The sequence below is a fragment of the Mus musculus genome, chromosome 2 (genome assembly GCF_000001635.26).
Source record: "Mus musculus strain C57BL/6J chromosome 2, GRCm38.p6 C57BL/6J".
NCBI lineage: Eukaryota > Metazoa > Chordata > Mammalia > Rodentia > Muridae > Mus > Mus musculus.
In genome coordinates, this window is record NC_000068.7 from 48978508 (window position 1) to 48996383 (window position 17876).

Consider the following 17876-nt stretch of genomic DNA (forward strand, 5'->3'; position numbering starts at 1 on the left):
GTTTTCAATCTCATTGTAACACACACACACACACACACACACACACACACACACACTCCTTCTTCAAGATCGTGAAAGTGTTATACCACAGTTTAGAGAAGTTCAACTTTTATTCTTATATTAAGTATCTTTGCTCTGTGATCCATTTTAATTGTTTGTGCACATGGTAAGATCTAAGTGCAGACAACTTCCTTTGTCCCTTTAACTTCCCTTTGCCATTGTTTTCTCCTTATTCAATGACTTCAACTATTTATCAGAAACACATGAATCATATGTGTGATGTTTTAGACTCAGTTGTTCGTTTTCCTGTTCCCAAATGTATGCTAGTGCCACATTGTTTTAATACCTGTGCTGTGTACAGTATTTTCTTTGTGCCTTTTGTTTCTGCAAGTAAGCCTTTGTTGGTCCATACTTACTCCTGATTTTAGTGACCTCAATGTTCTCTGTCTTTCTTTCTTCATCCGGTCAGTGTTTTGCCAATTTTATCATTGTAGAGAAATGTTTCTGTGAAGCTTGTAGTCTCGATGAGTGTTCTCTCTCCCTTTAACTGTCAGTTCCTTATCTCTGTTCTACTCGATTTTAGTCTTGCTTGGATTGGATTTGCTTCTTCCTCTTGTTAAGGTGGTAGGAGACTAATTTGAGATTTTTTTTTTTAATGTGGTTATTTCTAGCCATAATGTTTCCTCTTAGCATTGGTTTGGATGCACACCATAAATTTTCAAATGCCATGCTTTCATTTTCATTTGTCTCTAGGGATTTATAATTTTTTTTTTGGCAATTTCTTTCTTTAATCCAGTGGTTATTTGGGAATGGGAAATTTGAACATACATTTTCAAGTTTTCCAAATATTCTTCTGATTTTGTTCAGTCATGGTTTGAGAACTACTCTCTTATAGTCTCCAAAAGTTTTATTGCGACCTACTTTTTGGTTAACTATGTGGTCTATTTGGTAAACACTTGGTTCATTTTAGAAAAATGTGTTCTGCTGTTTTGAGTAGTGTCTCTCATTAATGTTACTTCTTATTAACTGTAGCATCACTCAAGTCTGTCATTGTCCCCTCCATTCTCTATCCAGTGGTTCTCTTTAGTAAGAAAGTAGGATGTTGAGGTCTTCAGCTAGTGTTACTGAGCTCTGTCCTCTCTTATGCTTAATTTTTCTGTTTCAGGTGGTTTCATGCATATAGGCTTATAGTTGCTATATCTTCTTGACTGTTAGAGTTGTATTACTATGCAAAGTTCTATACTCTGTAAAACAATTTTGTCAAAGTGGTTGTATTTTTAAATGACATTTTAGCATGTGAATTTCAAACACCTTTTTTATAATGTTTAATATACAGAGTAAAATATGTGGCATGATTAATTCTTGAAGCTTAATAATGAGATTAATATGAATCTACAAAATTACTTAATATTGAGGCTACAAATATCTTCTCTCTTTCCTTCCCTCCTTCACTCCCTCCCTCCCTCCCTTCCTCCCTCTCTCTTCTCTGCATCCCACCCTTACTTCTTTCATCATTGGAGACTAAAGCTAAAGCTTTGTACTAGCAAGGAAAACACTCACCATTAGACACATCCCCAGCCTACCTTTGTTATTCTTATCATTTGCTTGTCTATTTCTAAAGAACCCTAGTAAGTAACTTGTGATTAACCATTCTCAGCTTTTCCATTTCAAATTTATTTGTTTGTTTGTTTGTTTATTTTGTGTGTGTATGTATGTGTGTGTGTGTGTGTGTGTGTGTGTGTGTGTGTGTGTGCACGCGCGCACACACACTGTAGAACCTTGTTGGAAATTAGAGGACAATTGTAGGAATTGATTCTTCACTTCAACCATGTGGATTTTTGTTATTGAACCCAGGTTATCAGGCATGGTTGTAGTTCATTTTACCTTCTGAGCCATCTTGCCAACCTCCTGTTACAAAAAATAATTGTTTGTTTATTTATAGCAGTGTATTTCATTTTCCTAATTACGATTATATTTAAAGGGTGATGGCAGTCCTATATAACTTAATGATGCTAATACATTCTCACAAGGTGGCATTAGATTGTTTTGCTGTGTGAACGTCATTGTGATATTTGCATAAAGATGTCATTAGATGAGCAATCTTAACATACCACCATCATAGAAATATTGTATCCTTGACTAAAATTCTGTTCATTACCTTATTATATGAAGTTTTTGATTTATTCAAGTAGTTCCATAATTTTCATGCACACACACACACATAGTTGTATGTTTAACTACCTCTAGCGTTTTAAAAAATATTCTCTTAGTTACAATGTATTTACCTATTGTGCTGATGAACATTTGAGTCATTTCAAGTGATTTTTGTTCAATTAGCCTTTCTCACCATATGTGAGGATCTCAAGTTATATGTGTATATCTTGAAAGAATTTTCTAAAGCTGTTCTGTCCACTGTAGTAGCCCCTATGCATCTGTGGCAGCTTATGTTGTACATTTTGAACTTAAAGTAAATTTTTAAAAAAAATTTTTGATTTCTTTGTATCCACATATGGTAGTGGGTGTTCTGAACAACACAGAAATAGCAAATTTCTATTATCCCAGATAGTTCTTTTATTGCACAATGCCTTTTAAAAAGGATTTCAAGGACCAGTGTTGATTTAAAACCTGCCACTGGTCTACCACAAAATAAAATATGAATTGGCTCTGAGTAAAAACTTAAATGACTGCTTGATATTGTGGCCACATTCAAGTATGTGATTGTTTTGTTAATAAGCCATGTTATAATTTAGTGATATTAGAGTCTAATAATTAACTTTGGTTGCACATACATATTGATTAGTAAAAGATTTGACAAATAATGTTTAACTAGTTAATTTGCACTGAATCCTTTGTGAATGACTAGATAAAGTGGTATAGAATTGGAGGATCACAGACTCATACATATGTTCACCTTTGTGAAATAAAATTGCTTTGTTTTCCACAATTGCTAAATCAAGGCTCTGACCCACTATTAAGAATTGAGTGCTGCCTTTGCTCCTCTGTTCTGCTCTGTATTAAATTATTGCTATTTGCTAGATATAAAATTGAATGCTATAATTTCTGCTTGCATTCCTGGATTGAGGATTAAATGCACTCAGATATATGTACAGCACATTTGAATTATAATTTGAATTTATAGGATACTTATACGAGATACTGATCTTGTAATCATTTTTTGTGAACTTGTATTTTGTTTGCTTGCAGTGAGTATTACTTTGATAAATGAAAATATTAAATTTTAATTTACTAGAAACTTTGATGGCTTTTTTTTCATGTTTAGGAACTTTTCCTATTTTGTACAAAAGTGTGTGTGTGTGTGTGTGTGTGTGTGTGTGTGTGTGTGTATGTGTTGTTTGTTTCTTTAAATATTTTCCTTTATCTCTACATCTTTGATTTTAATTTTATGTGAGACTTTATCAGGATGATTTGGTTACCTCAGCATTGTTTATTGAGCAGGTTCTCTTGCAGTTTTGATTTCACATGCCCAGTTATTTCTGAATGTGTTTATACAAAAGTGGGGTTCAGCTCTGGGCTCACTGCCCTCTTCCACTTGTCTCTTTGCCTTGCCTAAGCTACAGTGGCTGAGACTCTGAATAGCTGATAGTATAAGGAAAGGCTTGGCATATAGCTTTCTAAAGATGTCTCACAATTCTCTTGCTGAGATTTATATTGAGGGAAGTTGCTCTTGGTCTTTACTTGCTAGGTAACGAACTATCTCACCTCTTAGTGTCTCAGAGTTTTGAACTTTTCTCTGTACTTTCATTAGTCTTAGTACTTTAAACAATATTTTAACTTGTTATATATAGGAATGGAAATGTCTTTTATATATGTAGTTAGAAAGATTAACACGTGCTCTTTAACAATTTGTTATTTTGTTTCTGTCATTTTCCAAAACTTATATGTTTTATTCCTTCTTAGTTTTTGTGCCTGCCAGAAGGGGACACAATTCAAACCAACTTCTCCTCAGTATTGCTTGTGTTTCTGTTACAGTTTTGTTTAGGACTGAAATGGTAGTACATGCTTTCAAGAGACTGAATTAGCAAACTGGCAGCCCTTCCCAACTGTGGAAACATAGGTGGTAAAAGAAGGAAATGCAAAAAGAATGAAAGGAAAAAAAAGATAAGAGGGAATCGAACACACTTAGATCATGGGTAACTCAGTGTGTTCAAATACTGGTATTTCCAAATTCCTTGTTAATTTAAATCGAAATTTCATTTTAAGAGGTTTTAGGGTGACTCTTTCATGCTTATTTCTTACTGTTATCAAGTGCGACTCACACTAGTTGTATTACTTCATTAAACATAATTGAACACACTGTCATACTAAAGTCTTGTTTTATCTCCTTACCTGAAACCTAAGTACTGGATAGGAGAGACATGATGCTTCACGTTATCTTCATATGGATTTCAGTTTTTGTGTCTGACTTTAAAACTTGGTCAAAGACTGTCCATGCAGAGAGTATGCTTGAGTTATCAGTGTAAACACTTCCCACACAAGGGACTTGTGAAGGTGAAGGTTTCTAGAAGTTAATGACAGTGTAGAAGCTTAGGAAGAAACTGTTTTGAGTACATCAGCCTGGAACGTGAGTCCCTGTTACACAGTAAAAGAGCTCCATAAAGTGCAATGGGTGGATGGATGGATGGATGGATGGATGATGAACAGAAGGTAGGATGGATAATGGCTGGCTATCTCGATAAATATGCACACATATTTTATACAGTTATTGACAATTCCCAGTGTCCGGTGTCTTTTCATATTGTGGATGTTTAAGATAGCATCAAAAAGAAGGGTTCTTGGATAGTGAACCTTGACAATAATTTCTTAGAATTCATTTACTGTGTTCACATTTGTTTATAAAAATTCTTTGTACACATTTATCTGCACTATTCTAGCATCATTTTTAAATAATACAGTTGTCAGTAGCTTTTTAAAATATGAAAATATTCTATACATGTGGAGGTTGATTTTGCTTCACAGTAAATACATAAATTTAAAAAGTGAGATGCCCAATAAACAAGTTTTCTTCCCTGTTGCTCTCACCTTTACTATTCAGTTTGTATGCACCAAGGCAAGTTTTTATTAATGTGTTTAGCTATTAGAAATTTAAATAATGTTAAGAACCTGTGTAAATATACAGGCAAAATTAAAATCCAATTTTGTTATCCATACTTAAATACATCCCTACTTTCAACTATGAAACACTAAAGAAATATATATTAATTTGTAAGCAGTCCATGGTATCCTGAAATGGTCAAAAGGAATTAAACCAGGCCTCGAACTCAGAAATCCGCATGCCTCTGCCTCCCAAGTGCTGGGATTACAGGCGTGTGCCACCACCGCCCGGCTCTGAGCCATATTTCTAACCCTGAGTTTTAAGACTTGTCTAATCAAAGAAAGGGTAAGTCATTTAGTTATGTAAACGATGTTCTGCGATGACGTACTAAAGCTAGGTGAAAGCTTAAGATTGAAGTGTTTGCCCTTTCTCTCTGTGTCCCTTACTTGGCTTTCTTTCATTCTCTTGTCTTTCTTTGTTTCTTTAGTAACTGATGTTTGAAAATCAGCTTACAATATTGGCAGGCATTTCTTATGCATATCAAACTGCTTTATATTAAGTTCATTTGTAATAGCTACTTGAGAGCTGAAATCGTATTACATTAATTCCTGATATCCTTAATCATAGTTTCTATTTATTTTGTCTTTCCCAGGTCTAACAACTTAATAGTCAGGTGAGAGTCTTACCTCTTAGGAGTCTGGTAGAGATGGCACTTGAATAGCTAGTATTTAGAGGTTACAAGCTTCGTTATCACTATTTTTTGTAATGAAGATTAAAAGTTTAATATCTATGTTTTGCCTTAGTCTTTTCAAAGTCAGCCCCTGTTTGCAGTTCTATGTAAAGGGTGAGTAAACACATTTGTTGTCCTTTGTAGCATGCACAAAGAAGGGCTTAGTAGACTTCCTTTGAGCTAAATGAGGCTGTCCTGTGTTCAGTAGCCTGGTATTTACCAACATTGTTAAGATAGGAAGAAGGTGGATCCAATGGGTGCTGGATCATTAGTTTTGGATGAATTATAAATTTGGCTAATGTTTAAGAAGATAAACCTATTGAGTTTGTGCAATGCATCTTTGTTTCTTTTCCCTTGTGAGCTTTCATTCTATAATCTATCATTTCCTTTAAGAATAATAGTTAAGAAGCAGTGCCATGAGTATTTGAAACCATCATTCCATAACAACGAGAGAAAGAAATAAACAAAGAAAGAAGGAAAGAAAGGGAAGACAGACTCAAAATGATAGATACACAGTGTAGAAAATAAAGGTTTGCTATCATAGTAAGAAAATATATCTTTCTTCAAATGTTTTAAAGTTAATGACTGCTTACAGGGTAAACCATAGTTGACCGAGAAAAGTAGGGGTGGGATCATCACAGCATATAACTAAATTTGGATATTTTATGTATTATAGAAGTAACGCTTTGCAGGTTTGTCTTTTTATTTTCATTGCCTGAAATACAAAGCTGAGGGGAAAAAATGGACATACTATTTAATTGAGAGGCAGTTAATAAATTTTATCTGTTATATAAGCAAGTATCTCCTTAATGTTTTTGAGCAAGAAGTAGTGATGTGGTCAGATACCTGAAATGACACATTATCTTAGACTTTGAAATATGTCTTTAAAATATATCTATTTAAAACCTTATTTTATATTTTAGTTAAGAGCCTTTGAGTAACTGTTAGAATAATAGCTAAGGCATTTTTATTGCATTTTATTTTTCTTATTAGTTCTCATTAGACATAGAACATCTTAGTTACTTTTCTATTGCTGTGAAGAAACTTTTTTATTACTATATATTCAATCTTTAATCAACAAACATTTTGGGTTATAACTATTTTTCCGGATGTGATAATGGAGATAGTGATCAATAAAACCACCCTTTTCCAATTCTGCATGAGGCAGAATTAGATGGAGATTCTGGATCGAATAGTCACAGAGAATGTTCTGTACCAGAATCAAAGACTTCTGCGAAGAATATTAGAAGCAAATATTCTGAGTTCAGAAAATGGCTTTGTGAGAATGAATTACACAGGACAGGTAAAGGACTGAGAGGAGGCTCATGATGGTTCCTCTCTGTTCCTCGTGCCTATGTCGGATCCCTCCAACAGTCACGGGTCTGTATTTAGAGATTTTTGTTTTCTGTTTCCTCTCACCAGCCACACTTCTTATTCTTCTGAATTTTGATTTTGATTTCCTATGCTCTCAACGTTGTAGATATCATACACATCCTGATCTCCTTGGCTCAGACAAATGTGTTCTGTTTTCTATTATTAGTACTACTTTAACTAATTCAAAGGTCTACTGTTCGTAGATTATTTTCAGGAAGCCACTAACCCTTGGTCCTTCTCATTTAAAAATGTGTCATCATGATAAAAGTCCTGGAAAGTAGGATTGCAGAGAATATACCTCAGGTGAATTTAAACTGACTACGATTGTAAGAGACATAAGAAGTAATACAAAGCATTTTCGGAATAATTTGGGGAAAATCTGTTGCTATCGATTTTAGTGAGAAATGCAACCCAAGTAACAAATGCACAATGAAGTACTTGCACTGTAGCATAAGTCCAGAGGAAAAACTTTGAGCAGAATCTTGGTACCATCAAGATATCATAAAACAACTTCATGGTGACTGTAGAGGTATTCCTTTGGCTCCAAATGTGAGGGAATTTCATTAATTCCGGAAAATACTGTTTCTTGCCTTACTACTGAGTAGGAAATGTTACAATCTTAAACTTCAAATCATTTTATGGAATCCTTATTGTAATAAATGTTAAATTCTCATGCTAATGCTAATGATAGCCATAGTAATATCATTCACTGTTTCCCATGATTAGTTTCCCATGATTGGAACCAAGGGTTTTTTTATTGTTGTTGTTGTTTTGGTTTTTTTGTTTGTTTTTTTAGATATTGTCTTTATTTACATTTCAAATGTTATCCCCTTTCCTAGTTTTCCCTCTGAAAATTCCCTATCTTCTCCACTCTCCCCCCTCCCCCTGCTCCCCAACCCACCCACCTCTGCTTCCTGGCCCTGGCATTCCCCTATACTGGGGCATAGAACCGTGAAGAAACTTCTTGACCAAGACAACTTATAAAAGAAACCGTTTCATAAGGTAAAACCATGATTATCATGGTGGGAAGGATGGTAGCAGGCAGGTATGACCCTGCAGCAGTAGCTAAGAGCCTGCTTATGACCTACAAGTTACAAGTCAGTGAGAGAGACTGTGCTTGGAAATGGTGTTTGGAACCTCAGAAGCCACCATCAGTGACACACCTCCTTTAGCAAATCCACACTTCCTATGACTTTCTGATCAGTGTTACCAACTGGAAACCAAACGTTTAAATACATGAGCCTATTGGAGCCTTTCTCATTCAAACTACCACATAGAGCAAGATACATATGTTAATTTCAAAACACACCTTATTTAGCCTGGGATATCAATTTTCTTACACTCTGATAACTCTTAAGTGCAGTATATGATTATTTAGAATATGTATATACTCTAATATTTTTATCTGCTCATCTATAAAATGAAAATCGAATTTAAATTTTTATAAAGGTGCTTATAATTTAATTGAATTCTATGTAAGGATTGATGGCAATCTTCTAATACCCGCACTTGGCAAACTACTGTAAGAGTATCGTAGATTAGGAAGCCAGCTTGGGAATCCATAGCATGTTTTGGGAAGGTCTTAACTTCATGGTGAGATTATATCTCAAGAAAGAATGGCAGGGGAGAGCAAGAATGCTGTTGAGTATCGCAAAAAATTTCATTATTTTCCTTATTATTCAGTACCCTGTGTCTCTAATTTCCTGCTATCTCCATCCCACTAATATTAATTCTGCAAGTATCATGTAACCAAATCTTCGTATTTTGATATTTCACCAGTTGTCTTAAGAGTGTATGTATTAGCTGGACGTGGTGGCGCACACCTTTAATCCCAGCACTCGGGAGGCAGAGGCAGGTGGATTTCTGAATTCGAGGACAGCCTGGTCTACAAAGTGAGTTCCAGGACAGCCAGGGCTACACAGAGAAACCCTGTCTCGAAAAACCAAAAAAAAAAAAAAAAAAAAAAAAAAAAAGTGTATGTTGTAGTATTTAGAGCAGGTTTAATGTTTTCCTCTTGTGTGAACATTTAACTTATCCATTCTCTCAACTGATGGTAGTATGATGGCTATGTTACTAAGCAAATTGCTGATTGTAATATTAACCTTCACTGGTGGCCTTCATTTGATAGATTGTGTGTCTACAAACACCTAGAAGGAATTCGTTTGGATTTTTTTATGGATGGTGACTCTTAGAAATTGACGTCTGTTGGAAAGATTCTAGAAAATATACCTATGGAATTGTTACAAAAGACATTGGTTCTTGATGGAAATAAAGCCTCAACTTAGTAAAGTTCCCTAATCTACTGGATGCAAAGCCTGCATGTCTTACACCTCAGCCAAGAACTATGAAATCATCCAAATCAGATGATTGTCTGGCCCCTCCATGGCCACAGACAGCTGAAGGATAGCCACTGCCCTGGTTCTTGTCTTCTGACATTCCGGGGAAATTGGTACTCAGGGTGAATGACAGTTGTCCTGTAAATATGTGACTCTAGTCGCGCCTACAAAGATCAGACCTCTCCAGCGTTGCAGGAGTGCTGACCTTTAGTTCCCTAGAGTTTATTGAGGGAAAATAAGGAACAAACTGAATACCCATGGTACATTATTTCACAGTCATTGTCTGTGGTCATAGCTCTGATATCATTGGGTTTAAGGGCTCTTTCTATATAAGATTGTTTAAAAGGAAGTGCCATGTATGTAGCAAATGGCAGATTCTATTAGAAAGAACTGATATCATCAAAAAACCCAGTCTGATCTTTAGTTGATTTCTTTTTCATTAATGTTATAGACATCTCTCATCCTGAGCAAGAAGCTAATGGTAATAGTAACTAGTTAACATCCTGCATATTTAATTTTTACTATGTTGATTTTTAGTTATGATGAAGGTTAATTTATCTAACTTTACTAAGAGAATTTGGTACTGATTAGTTTTCATCAACCTGCCACAAGCTAGAGTCATCTTAGAATAGGGACCTGGAGTTGAGGAGTTGCCTCCATCAAATTAGCATTGTGGGGTTTTGGTTTGTTTGTTTGTTTGTTTGTTTCTTGTTAATAACAGGAATGTTGCTTCATAGCTTGCAGTAAATGACCATTTATCCAGTGTTTGATTCAAGATTTACTACTTATATAGATTTTACCTTATAATTATGTATTTAGCAGTTATTCCTCACAGTTGGATAATAGGAACTTTAGTATAGAAATATGCTTTGAAGGGTAAGATTAACTTATTGATGCATATTAAAAATAAACTATAAATAATATATACACATACACACATAAGAAATACCAAAGTGGTGGATAGTATGCATACTGCTTAGTAAATCAGAAAACTCGTCCTAAATGCTTTTTTTTTTTTTTTTTTCAGAAATGGCAGTACAATTAGTAAAACTTAAATCATGAAGAGATCCTCAGGCTAGACGCTGTTTTTTCCATGGCTTTCCCATGGTTTCTCAAGGTAGAGATTGGTAGAATACTACATATACAAAGCCAAAGGTCTGTAACTCCTAGTACACATATCACTATTTTGTACAAAATAATATGTTGAAAATCATTTTGTTTTGTTATAAAGTTTTTGCTTAATTGCATTTTTAAAAATTATTTTGTTTGTGCATGTGCCACAGCATGCATCTGTAGGTCAGGGGTCAACTGTATGGATCCCAGGGATAAAACTCAAGCTCTCAGAGTTGGTGGAAAACATCTCTGCCTGCTTAGGTATCAGCTAAAGGCATTTGATTTTTGAGACAGGGTATCATATATCCCAGGCTAGCCCAAAACTAATCATGTAGCAGAAAACAGCCTTTGAGTCCCTGATACTCCTGCTTCTACTTCCAGGTGCTAAGATTATAGGTATGAGGCATACATGTCACCTGACTTCCTAGGAAATCTTTTCTCTATGCCTTTCGTATACATTTTTCCCTTTAATGATACTAAGCACACTTTATACCTTAAAAGTACAGAGACGAGTCAAGCAACCTGATAGGTATGAAAAGGAAAATGTAAAAATAAACATTCGATGGGACCTTAATACTAGTTTGTCAATAAATAATTCTAATTGAAATATAAAAGTTATAATACTACTATTAGTTATCTACCTTAAGTTGATACTTAAAAAGCATGCTAAAATAGTGATAATTTTATTGAAATTTAAAATTATTAGCAACAAGTAAAACTTATATTCTCCTTTCTGACATATTCCAGCTGTGTTACTTATAAAGATACATTGATATTTATATATAGCAATTCTTTCTCTGTATGAGTATATGTTCAAACACATGAATTTATGTATATGTGCATGTAAATATGGAAATGATTGGCAGAAACTCTTTATTTCTTGAGACACATACTGTGATTATCCAGGGAAATTCTCCCTAATCCCTTCTGAGAAACAATGAAACATGAATTTTGCTTATCTTACTCTTTAAGAGTTATCTGCTGCTTCATGGTAATTTACTAGTAGACCCTGAGTTTGAGATTTGGATGCAGTTGCTTCTGGTTCACTGTTTGCTGTGAGTTTTCTTGTTGAGAGTTCCAGACTGTTAAAAAAGGATTTTTTTTTCCTCTTTGATCATTCAATATTACCTTTTTCACTAACTGCATTCCTTCAGACTATACTGTCTTTGAAATGCATTATTTTAAAGCACTTTTAAGTGAACAGATTTTATATTTCATTCTTTATAACTCTCTTTTTAGTTGAAAAATTGGGAAGTATAGCATTACAAATTTAATAATTGTTAAAATTGTGGTCCATTTTAAGATAAATTAACTGCTTGTATGATGAAAACTTAAGAACGTCCTTGAATTTTCAAATTATCATCACCTGTCAATGGACCATAGTAATATTGGCACACCTCATGCTAACAGAGTAAAAGGGTCCCTGGACTTTCACAAAGAGAAAAGAGAAGCAGAACAAACGGAAGCAGAAGCAAGTGCAGCTACATAAATGCGGAAGCATTTTCTTTTCCTTTCTTTCCTTTCTTCCCTTTCCCTTTTTCCCTTTCCCTTTTTCCCTTTTTCCCTTTCCCTTTCCCTTTCCCTTTCCCTTTTTCCCTTTTTCCCTTTTTTCCCTTTTTTCCCTTTTTTCCTTTTTTTCCCTTTTTTCCCTTTTTTTCCCTTTTTTCCCTTTTTTCCCTTTTTTTTCCTTTTTTCCCTTTTTTCCCTTTTTTCCCTTTTTTCCCTTTTTTCCCTTTTTCCCTTTTTTTTTCCTTTTTTCCCTTTCCCTTTCCCTTTCCCTTTCCCTTTCCCTTTCCCTTTCCCTTTTCCTTCCTTTCCCTTCCTTTTCTTTCTTTTTTTAAAAGCATCATTTTCACTTACTGGAGAAACCCATGTCTATGCTCTGTCATATAACTGTTCTTTTTTTTTTCTTTCTATTTTTATTTATTTACTTATTTATTTGAGTCTTCAAACATACCAGAAGAAGGCATCAGATCCCATTACAGATGGATGTGAGCCACCACGTGGTTGCTGGGAATTAAACTCAGGACCTCTGAAAGAGCAGTCAGTGCTCCTAACCTCTGAGCCATCTCTCCAGCCCCTCATGTAACTGTTCTTGAACAGTGAAGATAATATTTTATGAGCAGATCATATCATAACATCCTATAATGTTCATATCATCAGTATAATAAGTATCTGCTCTAATTTGCTATAGGTCTCATGTATAGAGAATTAAATTAACAAAAATCCTTTCTGTAAAGGTATTATGTGATCAGTGACCTGGAAACTACTGAAAATCAGTCATTTCTACCAAATTTCCCATTTCTATGGCATTTTAGCAATGTCATTATTTGGAGTACAATTTTTAATGCAAAAACCAGATTCTATTTCCTCAGCATCAGGGACTTTTAATGCACAGGATTAAATGCTGGACTGTATGTGAACTGTATTCTTCGTAGATGAAACTCAGTAATCATGTTTTTGTATGTGTGATAAAAGATAAATAAAAATAACATTCCTATTTATTAGGCATTATTTTGTCCTAGAAAAATTTTTCCCTAAGGACATAATGTATATGCCAAACAAATATTTATTTAAGAGGTAAGTTGAATAATTTTTCTAGCATAAAGGCATGTACATTAGTTGTATGAAAATTGAGTAAGTATAGGCTTGTCCTGGTTACAGAATTGCTACTTTCCATAATTGGCTCTAATGTGTGAGTGAATTTGGGCTTATTTAAAGTTTTATAGTTCTGAATTTTCAAGAAAAATAGCAATTACTCCTGTTCCAGGCGAGACCATTTAGATTGATAGCTGTTTCGTTGTTATTAAACGTTACTGGGTTTTGCTTTTTGTTTTGTTGGTTGGGTTTTTCTATAAGGTGGAGGGAGAGAGCTCGCTCTGCAGGGTTATCTTGTTCCCTACACAAGCATGGGAGTGAAAACACTGTAAACAGAAGTATAATGAAAAATAGAAAGTAAAACAAGGAACGATGATACTTTTCCCAAGCTCATTGACTTATCAGGAAGAAGAGGTAAGCTATAGACAAGGGTATAATCTCATTCTCGAGCTTGTAGTCTTAAATGCTATGCTATATAAATCTATGCTGCCAACATGAAAATCTCTATTACTTTTAGAATAACAGGTAAACCATTTCACATTAAGTATGATTCTATTTATAAAATTCTTGACCCTATGTATATTTGGCTTAAAAGATAACAGATAGTATGGGCCTGGGTATGTGGATCACTTGGTAGATTGCTTGGCTAGCTTGCATAAAGTCTTCTATTTCTTCCTAGGTAGCACAATAGGATAAGTTTGATAGTAAATGCCTATAACTTTAGGACCCTGGAGGTAGAGGCAAGACTTGCAATTCAGACCTACATGTTAAGTTCTAGTCCATTTTGTGTTAAATGTTCTTGCTTTAAAAAGGAGAGGAAAAGAAACCAGAGTTATGGATGATAGTATTTCATTTTAGGAATAGTGTGTATACTGGAAATAAGCTTCAAAAGAATGGGAAGTAATGGTTTAGAAATAATGCCTGCCTCTTCCTTCTAACTCTTATTGCCTTTTACAAGTGTCTTTTTGAAAATAAAGACTTCCTAAAGAAGGAGATACCAGCTACAATGTACAATGTGACTTCTCTTAAAATAAAGGTCTCCAGGGGAGGACCTATAAGCATAAGGGGTTGTGAGCTAGTAATTAATAATTATAACTGCTCTAATAGAGATGTAATAGCACTTTATGAAAAGATGGTTACAGTAATGACTCAAACAGGTAGCAGCCCAGAATAGAATGAAGCAACAAAAGATAATAACTTACTTGAGAAGAGGAATGAGTTTATAACTCAGGGTATGACCAAAGATGAAGGAAAATCATGAGACTCACGGAGATTAATTGTAACTAAAAGATTCTATCTGGCTTGCGTGCGCACAGGTGTGTGTGTGTGTGTGTGTGTGTGTGTGTGTGTGTGTGTGTGTGTGTGTGTAAAAGCAGAATGCTGGTCTAGGATTGTGACCACAGTACATCTTTGTTTATTTGCTTGTTTGTCTGTTTTTTTCTTCTCCATCCCATGGCTTTACATAAAGCATGGGCCTTATAGGAGAAATGGAAATAGCCTTCTTTTCAGATGAATGCATCAAGCTGTTGGAGCTCTTTCCATGCCTAGGTGTGTAACAGACTCAATTTAAACATTGCTACAATACCATTATAACACTAAAGAAAACTTCCTTTATTTCTGTATTAATTTGAAAAGTTTGTAGATTTTTCTAATCATAACATTAGCTGTGAGTTTTCTTTTATTATTATTATTACTTTTAGTTTTTTACAATCCAGTCATTACTGCCCTCCCACAGTTCCTCATCCTATTCCTCCTTTCCCTTGTCTCCAAGAGGATGTCCCTCCCACTGCACCCCACCCACACCAGGCCTCCCTACTTCCTGGTTTCTCAAGCATCCTGAGGGTTAGGTGCTTCTCTCTCTGAGGCCAGGCCAGGCAGTCCTCTGCTGTATATGTGTCAGGGCCTCATATGAGCTGGTGTGTGCTGCCTGTTTATTGTCTCAGTGTCTGAGAGATCTCAGGAATCCAGATTAGTTGAGACTGCTGGTCTTCCTATGGGGTCTCCCTCCTTAGTTTCTTCCAGCTTTTCCCTAATTCAACCACAAGGGTTACCAGCTTCTATCCATTGGTTGGGTGCAAATATCTGTATCTGACTCTTTCAGCTGCTTGTTGGGCCTCTCAGTGGGCAGCCTTTCTAGGTTCCTGTCTGTAAGCACACCATAGCATCAGTAATAGTGCCTTGGGCACTCCCCTTGAGTTGAATCCCAATTTGGGCCTGTCACTGGACCTCCTTTCCCTCTGTCTTTTTTCTATTTTTGTCTCTACAGTTCATTTAGACAGAAACAAACTCTGGGTCAGAGTTTTTGACTGTGGAATGGCAACCTCGTCCCTACACTTGATGCCCTGTCTTTCCAAGAGGTGGACTCTACAAATTCCTTCTCCCCACTGTGGAGCATTTCATCTAAGGTCACTCCTTTTGAGTCCTGAGAGTCTCTTACCTCCCAGGTCTCCGGTTCATCTTACAGGGTTCCCCTACCTCCTACCTCCTGAGGTTCCCTATTTCCATTCTTTCTGCGGGCCCTCAGGGCTTCACTCCTGTTCCCCCCCTCCTTCCAAATACCTGATCATGTGTTCTCCCTTTTCTCTCCCCCTACCTTCTCCTACCCAAGTCCCTCCATCCTTCTCTCCCCCCACCTGCCCTGTGATTGCTTTCTTCCTCCCAAGTGGGATTGAGGCATCCTCCCTTGGGCTCTTTGGCCTTTTAACCTTCTTTAGATCTATGGATTGTATCCTGGGTATTCTGTACTTTTTTGGCTAGTATCCACGTATTAGTGAGTATATAGCATGCAAGTCCTCACTCAGAATGATATTTTCTAGTTCCATCCATTTACCTGCAAAACTCATGATGTCTTTGTTCTTAATAGCTGAGTGATATTCTATTGTGTAAATGAACCACATTTTTTGTATCTCTTCTTTCATTCTCAGACATCTGGGTTGTTTCTAACTTCTGGGTATCACAAATAAGGCCACTATGAGCATAGTGGAATATGTGCCCCTGTGGCATGTTAGGGCATTTTTTGGGGTATATGCCCAAGAGTTGAATAGCCAAGACCAATAGGTCTTCAGGTAGATCTATTTCCAATTTTCTGAGGAACATACAGACTGATTTCCAGAGTGATTGTACCAGTTTGCAATCCCACCAGCAATGGAAGAGTCTTCCTCTTTCTCCACATTTTTGCCAACATGTGTTGTCACCTGAGTTTTTGATCTTAGCCATTCTGATTGGTGTAAGGTGTAATCTCGGGTTTTTGTTTTTGTTTGTTTGTTTTTTGGATTGGAATTTCCCTGATGACAAAGGACTTTAAGCATTTCCTTTCTTTCTTTCTTTTTTTTACATATTTAACTTTTATTCATCTGTTTTTTATGTATATGAACATGTATATGTACATAGGAAATTTAGTGATTTCTAAAAGAGTAAACAACCTGCATATGAAAAACAACAACAACAACAACAACAAAAACCCAAACAAACACTATCTAAGCCTTTTCAGAAAGCATTTGCCCAAAACTTGCTTTATTATACTTGTCCTTAAATTTGAAGCATCTACAACAAATTCCTCTTTAGCTAACTGTTGGATAAAATGTAAACTACCAATAAGGTTTTCATTTCTCTTAGTAGTTTGCCTTTTATTTAGGGTGATACACAATTTTTGTGGAGTTATGATCCCTTATTGTACCAAAATATGGTCTTTTATTAACCTTCTAGACACTACTGGAATTAGGCTTTAAAGCAGTGAGGCAGTTATTTGACTTGATTCATGGATAGTGATGAGGTAAGTGTTTGTGTAGAAATGTTGAGTGATGCTTTGTTTTAGAATGGGAATTAAAAGAAACTATAAATAACTGCTTTTTAGAAAATAAGACTTAAATTCATTTATCTTGAAAATTTACAATTAAAAATCACTGACTAAAATTATGAGGCAAGGAACCTCCAAAAGTGCTGGTGAGTTTGTCTTCTTTTAGTCATCTACTGCTGGGCATTTAATCCAGAGTAGTTTGTAAACCCCTTTAAACTTACTTGGAGAAAATTAACTTTGCATTTGCAATTAGACGTCAGTTACAGAGAGCTTCTGGGTCAGTGTCCTGGCTGGTTTTGTGTGTCAACGTGACACAAGCTGGAATTATCACAGAGAAAGGAGCTTCAAGTGAAGAAATGCCTCTATGAGATCCAGCTGTAAGGCATTTTCTCAATTAGTGATCAAGGGTAGGTGGGCCCCTTGTAGGTGGGACCATCTCTGGGCTGGTAGTCCTGGGTTCTGTAAGAAAGCAAGCTGAGCAAGCCAGGGGAAGCAATCCTGACTACGTTGGTGATGAACAGCAATGGGGGAGGTACAAATTGGTACCAGCATAGTGGGGTATTCCTATGACAACCTGACCATGTTTTGGGGAGGACTGTGGAAGGACTTTGGAGCTTTAGGCTAGAAGAGCCATTGTGATATTAAGAGCTCTGTGGGATGTTGTGTAGGAGCTTGGAAGATAATGTTGAGAACAGTGCAAACAGTGGAGGCCTCGATTGAGAAATTTCAGAAGGAAAATTAAAGACTCTTATCAGGGCCATTGTTGTGAAGATTCTGTGGTTTTGGTTAGCTGGTGCTGAAGAATCAGCTGTGATTAACAAGATACCAGAGCTACTAGAGTGAATCCTTTACATTACTGGGACTATTGATACTGGA

General features: G+C 35.8%; 1 protein-coding gene across 13 annotated transcripts in view; it reads left to right on the forward strand.

Moving 5' to 3' along the window:
* Window positions 1-17876, forward strand: part of Mbd5 (methyl-CpG binding domain protein 5) — a 370190-nt gene that overhangs the window by 29009 nt on the left and 323305 nt on the right. Inside the window, exon 2 of one of the 13 annotated variants that reach the window (XM_030246628.1) lies at window positions 10521-10648. The exons of the other annotated variants lie outside the window; for them this stretch is intronic. The gene's annotated coding sequence lies outside the window, so the exon portion shown is untranslated. The remainder of the gene's footprint in view (window positions 1-10520; window positions 10649-17876) is intronic. 13 annotated transcript variants of the gene reach the window in all.